The following is an 8,725-nucleotide window of genomic DNA, read 5'->3' on the forward strand; positions in this document are numbered from 1 at the left end:
GACTAAGAAAACAAAACGTGGCACAAACACCAGAAAAAACAGAAAATCGCTCCCGAGGGAGGAAAACACAAAGGCTATAGCTACTCTGATCTGAATACGACAAATAAATCTATGAAATGCTAAACAACAGAAATCGCTCTCAAAAGAGGAAAAAGCAAAAGGCTATAAACAGAACTGAGCTACACTGAGCTATTAAAATTACAAATCAAAACGCTCCCGAGGGAGGAAAACACAAGAAACTAAGACATTAACTGAAGCACAAAAGAACACGCTGACCAAAACTTAAACAGTAAACAAAATCACTCAACATCGGAGGAATACTAGAATAAACAGAAAATCAAGCAAGACAATACTTCTCAAACTGTGGTAAGGCTGTGACTCGGGGGCTGGAGGTACATGACAGGACGAAATACTCTGGCGACGAGACAGGGGAAGACACAGACAATATATACACCAGGGAAGGGAGCACAGGTGGAAACAATCAGGGATTAGGGGAGACGTCAGACCGGTGACACGAGAGGAAGGGCAAGTGACCTGAAACGAGAGGAGAGTTACTTTTCAAAATAAAACATGAAATCCACGAGACAAAAAACCCGAGACAGGACAGCCCTCACCGCGGTGTGACAGAGACGTGCAAATGAGCTAGAGTCCTCTAAATGCTTTTTAATGAGATGGGTCACAGCTAAAATGGCATCCTCAGTACTTCTGTTGCTCTTGTAAGCAAACTGAAAGGGGTCTAAAAAACAGCTAAACTCTGTCTTCAAGAAACTGATCATGATTTTCTCAAAACACTTCATTATCAACGAGGTCAGTGCAACAGGACGATAATCATTATTCTCTGTGCAGCTTGTTTTTTTAGGCACAGGAATGATAATAGAACTTTTCCAAATAGAGGGAACAAAATGAGTGTCTAGTGATTTCTGAAAGATGGGACACCAAGCCTCTGCCAGTTCTTTGCTACAGGACTTCAGTAGGCGCCCAGAGATGCCATCTGGGCCAGAGGCCTTCCTGGGGCAGATGTGTGAAAAGAGTCTCTCCACAACGTGCTGGTCAATGGTAACTACTCCAGGGCCTGATTCAGGTACATCATCCACAGCTGTTTTCTTTTCATGTGAGAAGTCTCTTGAGTCAAATCGGCAAAAGAAGTTATTCAGCTCATTTGCCTTTTCCCACTCATTTAACACATTTATACACCTCTTGGCTGGGGTCATGTTTGTCATGGTTTTCATAGAGTCCCATAGTTTTTTAGTGTTCATACCTGAGCAGTGAGATTCACATTTCTCCCTCTCCTTCCTCCTTGCAGTTCTCAATTTGTGATTAAGTTCCTTCTGCATATTTTTCATGCTTAGTATGTCTCCATTCTTAAATGCTACTTTCCTCTGTACTATGCACTCTTTAATTTCCTTAGAGATATAAGATTTATTATTTGGGTTCATAGTGATGGATTTTTTAGTTAAAACATTATCTTTACAGAACTTAATATAATCGGTGATGGTATCTGTGGCCTCCTCAAGATCCAGGCTATGAAAGAGGTCCCAGTTAGTGCAAGAGAAGCAGCTTTTTAAAGTTTCTACGCCATCATTGTTCCATACACAGACAGTTTTAACTTGTGGTTTGTTGCTTTTAAGCAGGGATTTGTAAGCAGGGATTAAATGGACAGCGTTGTGATCAGAGGACCCTAAAGGAGGTTTAACCTTGGCAGTATAGGCGTTTTTAATGTTCCCATAACATTTGTCCAGTGTGTTCTTTCCTCTGGTGTTACAGGTAACATATTGACTGAACCCAGGTAGAGTAGCCTCAAGTTTACAATGGTTAAAATCGCCTAAGATAAAACATGGTGCTTCAGGGGTGTGTGTCAGTTGTCTGTGAACACAGCCAGCTATAATATTAGCTGCCTTGGCAGCACTTCCACCAGGTGGGATATAAACAGTGCATAATAAAATATTCCCAAATTCACGTGGCAGGTAGAAAGGTCTCAGGCTTAAGCATACCAGCTCAAGGTCGGGGTTGTAGACCGACTCTCTCCTGGTGAACTGCGAGCACCACAGGTTGTTGACGTAGACACAAGTGCCGCCACTTTACTCTTGCCGGAGTTGTCGTTACTGTCAGCGCGCACCAGCGAGAAGCCATCCAGGGAAACCAGTGAGTCGGACACGTCCTCCTGCAGCCACATCTCCGTTACCACGAGCAGGCATGATTCCCGGTATTCGTGGAGGAACCTGGCGTTGGCTCTGAGCTCCTCAACCTTGTTCCTCAGGGAGCGGGCGTTGCAGAGAAGCATGGAGGGCAGTGGAGGTCTGTTAGCTCTTCTCCGAAGTCTCTGTCGTACTCCGCCGCGCTTTCCCCTCTTCCGTGTCCGTCTCCTGCAGCCTCCCTCTGGGCGACAGACCAGCAGTTCACTCGGTAACTGGGAGGCCGGTGTGTAACTGGTACGGAGAAGCAGGAGCTGGTCCCGGGTATAACTCAGTAGCGCAGTCGGCACAGCGCCAGCTCCTAGTTGGCGGCATGATACAAGCCGGGCAATAAAAGCCACAAGCAGTCCTCTTAATAGAAAAAGCAGCATTGCTTTGCACAATCAGGCACCGTGTTAGATAAAGAAAAATGGTTAAAAAGTTCCCACAAAACGACAGAAACACTTAAAACACTAAGGCAGCAGCACGAGGTGGCCCGGGTCGCAGCAGAGCAGCAGCACCGGTGTTGACATTAAGGTTAGGGGGAGAATTACCGGTAACACTAAATATGTGGTATACTCACCAGAATCTAAGATCAAACGTGTTCTATTTGTAACTTCGGTGTTAAATCATCAGTGGCTAGGCACTTCAACGACCGCAATCATAGTATGATTGAGAGCTGTCATTCACTACAAGATGGATTCAGCACCCTGCGTTTAAATCGTATATGTGAGTCAAGCAAGTTGTGTCCTATCTGTATTTATATAGATCAAGCAAAAACATATTATGGGAGCTGCACAGTGTTTTTGACCTAACTCTCCACTCAAACTGCATCCTAGGAAGTCTGTGACTATGCCAACCATTTTTTTTTTTAAACTTAAATTTAATCAGTTTACTAAAGTGCGAGCAGCACAATCGTTCACAAAGACCTGAAAAAACAACCTGTAGACAGTCACATTGATGTCATACCAGAATTTCACTACAGTTTTAATGTTTATTTCAGTAGAATATGTCACATGCATGAAGAGAATACACACAGCAGGTGAAGGGAAGTTTTTTCCCAAGCACTCTTTTTTACTCTCCCTTCCCTTTCTTTTCTCCCCCTGCCACTTTCTCGCTCTTTCAACAGGGGTGAAGGAAAATCATGAAATGTATTGATAATTTATCAAAGGCAAACTCAGGCTATGTGAACACGATCAAGCAAGTGAGCGCAGCATCTCAGCAACGTAGCCGCCATGCGCCAAGCAGCCAATGTTGGCTGCCTGTTAGTCCAGCGGTCGGGGAGCATACGCTTCCCTTCTTTGGAGAAGTTGGCATAATGCCACCATCACTGTTAAAATGGCCAAAAAACACTGAGCTTCTACTTCATCTCGATAAAAGTCAGCAGGCTGTAGGTGTCATATCAGGTGAACAGACAGAAATACCACCAAAGTTATTAAATCTAAACTTTATGCATAATCACTCAAAGAGTTGAACCACGCATGCATGGAAACAAGAGCTGCGGTACTTCAATCAATCAATCAATCAACTTTATTTATAAAGCACTTTTCATACATGAGTATGTAGCACAAAGTGCTTTACACAGGAAACATAAAACAATAATAAAGAAAGCCCCTCCCTCCCACCCGCCGTACTATATACATGCACACATACGTACACACACATACACACACACACACACACACACACACACACACTCTTACTACAGGAAATAAGGAGACATGGCAAGGCACTGAGGATTGAGGAAACGCCACCTTTGGGGCCGTCCACACTGGGAGGAGTCACAGGCTGTGCCACTGGGGGCACCAGTGCCCAGGCCCCCCGACCCTGACAGACAACGACTGGCTGGGCCAAAGGGACCCAGGGACAGCACCCCCAGCAGCATCCCAGACACAGCTCCCAGTGTGGAGGACCCCCCTGAGGAAACTCTGGAGTTAACCCTTAAAAACTAAAAACATAAGATAGGATAAAAACCCTGACAAAAGATAATTTAAAGAAGTGAACAGTTAAAAGGATAAAATGCATAAGATAATAATAAATAAAATAAAATAGTATCGAAGATAAATAATTTAAAAAAAAAATTATTTAAGATGAAAATTGTTTAAAAAAAACAAAAAAACAAACAAAAACAAAACAAGATAGGAACAACAACATAAAATACGATAGAACCACATAAGAATGGAATAAGAATTTAAAATATTAGTTAAAAGCCTGATTAAAAAGGTGTGTCTTTAACCTTCCCTTTAATCTACCTTGAATTCTAAGTTGAATTACATTGAAATTAATCAAATGTATTTAATTTGAGTTAATGAGAGAAGATTAATTTGGAGTGACATATGAGTAACTAAATATAATTTTAAAATATATATTCATGACACACAAATTGATGATTGAATTATATTGTGAGGTGGCTTGCTGTTTTTGCGTGGCTTCTTTACAACTAGGTCCTGCTGAGCTATGTTAAGAACCAGTTACTGATATAATTATAATATGTTTATTATGTATGTGAACAGCTTTTGCTTAGAGAAGTTCTAAATGCAAGTGTCTGTCTAGGCTTATGAAAACTAGGCAGGAAACTGTTGACATGGCACCTGAATGTAGACATGCAATCTACAGAGTGCCAAGAAGTGGAACTTTAATCAGTCACTCTCTCTCACTCACGCCCGTGCACAAACACATATACAATCACACACACACACACACACACACACACGTGTGACAGCCTTTGACATCCCTCAGAACACATGAATATGAACCTTTTCCAACCCTGTCAGCTTATTATTATCTTCATCCCTATTATTGCCTGCACACCGCTCTGCCTATTCAGGAACATAGGAGATAGGGGAAACGCACACCCACGTATAGGCACACATACTTATACAGTTGTACACACACACGCAAACACATACATGTAGTGAAATATAGTCTGCACACACGCACTCATCCCCTAGGTGAATGGCTGACATTAGCGGCTAAGCCTCCCTGTGGCTTACTGACCTTTATTGGCTGTCAGCGGCAAAGACCGCAGCTCTACTCAAGGCCGGGACACTTCCTCCTTGTCTTTCAGGTCTGTCATGATTCACCATCTCCATTCACTGCTTCACAATGTTGTCTCCATCCTTTTATCTCCATTCCTTTGTCCTCTTTTGATTATGTCTTATGCATACCTCATTTATCTGTCCATCCAATAACTGAAACATAGACTAGAGAGATATGATACCTGAATAGTTAGCAGCTGACAGAATCATTGCAGCTGCTGTTCAGTCTTGCTACTAAACAGATACAAAATATCATGATAGTAATATTCCTTTCTGGTTCCATCTACTTGTATGGGTACAACAAATTTAATCTATTTAACAACAGGACGAGCTGAGATCATTTCACTGACGTTTGATTTGTTGAAGCAGCAACAGCACTTTAATGTGAAAGTTTGGTTACTCCACCATCATTCCGTTTATTATGACTATGATAATAGAATACACTCACTGTACAAAAAAAGCATTTAAAAAATGATATTCCTAGATAAGAATGTCTATTATGTGTTTTTGATCAAATTAAATACTACAACATATTCAGTATCCTCTCTATGTACCTTCTGACATCTGTTAAATTAATCATGTGTGGAGACTTATTAGAGATAACCTGATGAAATCATTAGGGTTGTTTTTCCGCCTTTAGAAAGCCCCCTGTAAGAGCATTATATGACTGCTTTCATAGGTGGTGTAATGCCCCATATGATAGGTAGACTGAAGCACGTTGTTTTGACATATATAACAATAATAATACGAACTTAATTATTTTCAGCCTTCAACTACTTGCATTATTTTAAAGCATCAGTGAAAACCGTAATTGACACATACAAACATTGTTTTCATATTTTGGTCATCACAAGCTTGTGCCTTCAAGAACATGATATAACACTTTCATGTTTAAGCATGGAGAAAATCCATGAAATGAAATGAGAACATTGGGGACTTGAAAATAATTAAACACTGAACATTATGCATGAATTACAGGAGCAGCATTCAGAGAGCTGGCTATATATGGAATAGTACAGTATGTCTATTTACCACGAACAGAATAATTGATATTGTCTTGGGAAGGAATGGTAACTTCAATATGTGTTAATCCCCATGCAGTGTGGTGGCACATTATATTCTGTGACCACAGAGAATTGGCTCATTATCTGGTATTCAACTGCCAGGAACTGAAGGCTTACATTTAAATCTATAAATATTTCCCACCTTCAGCACAGGGAATACGATGAAGGAAATTTACCATGAAGAGTTTAACTCCAAATTAACTCCATACATATGGATGTCTTGGAAGTTAAAACACACCATAGGGACTTGAGCCTGTGCCAGTGTTACTGACTTCAAAAACAGGATAATGGATGATTCCAAATATATACTTTATGGAAATCTATTGTGAACTTTTACAGAAATGATTATGCAATGTAGCCATTAGGGCATGGAAATACATTTAAGACTACACAACTCACTGATGACTTCCCAGATTCTAATGGTCTAATCAGTGATGTTAGTATCCAAGGTTAATGAATAATTTGGAGCGTAATCAGTTGCATGCTAGGGTTATAACAGGAATTCTAAGAACTCCCAGTATTCCCAGTCCCATTATTTGCTTTTCAGTTGGGGATATATTGATAGAAAACCTTTTTCCCCTTTCTCTGGTTCCCTACATCGCATTGGAGTGGCAGTGCAACCACCTTCCCAAGATGATGACTGCCCTCAAATGTAATGGAATCTGATTCCTCTCCCCCACACAATAGGAAATGTCACATGGAGAATTCCCAAGCCCGAGGACCTTTTGCTTCCTGCCAAAAATACTCCCTGCCTATATTGGATAAATTCCGTGGGATGTCATGCCACTGAATTCCCAGACCTCCTCGCTATTATTGGGGGTTTGAATACTGGACGGATCGGAAGGAAACGCTCCATCAAGTGTGACCCACTTAGCTGCTGGAGAGGCACCAAAGGACCACCATGGCAATTATTTAAACCTCCGCTTTATTATTCATAATTAGCAGACGCTGCTGTACAGAGTGTGTGTGTGTGTGTGTGTGTGTGTGTGTCTGGAGAAGCGCTCTTAATAATATGCCACCTCTATGCAGGAAAAATAAAGTAGACGAACAATCTGTGTGCATATCAATGTGTGATAATGAGGTGTGTGTGTGTGTGTAACTATGTTACGTGTTCTACTGAATATGTGTTCATGCTGGTGTATGTGGTGTTAATGCAGGTTTTGGTGTGTAGCGTATGTTGGTGCATGAATGTGTGTAAACTTAACACATTCTCATACCAAGACAGACGCACACGGTGTTTTTAGTGTAATTTGTGTTGCGCTTGAGATGATTGCTATTTTATAACGTAGTTAACATTATGCAACAGCCACGGTTTGTTTTAAGTACCGTACTTTGTTAGGTTTTACAAAATATGGCGGACTCGGGCTCAAGAGATAGAGCTGTCGTCCACCAGTTTCGGTGGTTCCATTCCTTCCCATGTAGTTTACATGTCAAAGTGTCCTGCAGCAAAATGCTCAACTCCTTTTCCATTTCCATTGGTGTGTGAGTGCATATGAATGGTTATTGTATTGCCCCTGATGATCAGTTGGAGCCTTGCATCTGTGAATGCCGACTTGTCCTATAAAGCTAGTGGTCATGAAGTGCCATATAAATACAGTATGCTTTACACCCAAACGACTGATTGGTTGATTGTCAGCATCTCCCAGAACAATATATATCACGGTTACCAAAACAGCATGAGCGACGGCGACACATGTACCAGACCTTTGTCGTATGCGCACAGTATGGTAAAGTTTAGGCAAGAAAACTGCTTGTTAAGTTTAGGAGGAAATAGTTGTTTCAGTTCAAATCCATAAATTATTCCTGTTTTTTTGTTATATACCTATAGTACCTGAGTAATTGTTACATTACGTATGTGGCATAACTTTCAGTATGTTATTAAGTTCAAAGAACTCACTGTTGACTTCTGGTTTCACACTGGACATGAACAGCAGTCTCCTGAATGAAGTCCTGTGCTTGTTTAATTCTAGCGTCAATTCCTGACCTCCTCCCTATACAGATTTTCAATTATACTGCTTCTCCTCACTTCCTCCTTTGCAGCTGTAATAATCACTACAGGCACTAGAGGTCACCTCCTTACAGCAAACTTACATACTGGTTGTAATAACTTCCTTTCAGTGTCAATTTATATGGTTGTTCCTCTGATGAGGATAGGCTTTGCTCTCGGTTTCACATGGTACATGAAGAGTAGTCTCCAGGCAGAAAGTCCTGTTTTTGACCAATCCATTCACCCTGGCCTCCTCCCCAGGCACACTTTTGTCACTTTTTCCATTACAGCCCCTGTGTTCAACCTCGCACATCAGCCTAGCGTGGCGGAGATTTGCACTTCCATTGCAACAGTGCTACCTGCAGGAAGGTGAGTCTTTAACTGATCCTGTGCGTCGGCTTGTGAAGCGGTCAGAGGAGCGCCTCTAAACACTCTTCTTACCCTGCAGCACTGTTGAAAAAAGCA

Source organism: Sparus aurata, chromosome 18, assembly GCF_900880675.1.
Source record: "Sparus aurata chromosome 18, fSpaAur1.1, whole genome shotgun sequence".
Taxonomy (NCBI): domain Eukaryota; kingdom Metazoa; phylum Chordata; class Actinopteri; order Spariformes; family Sparidae; genus Sparus; species Sparus aurata.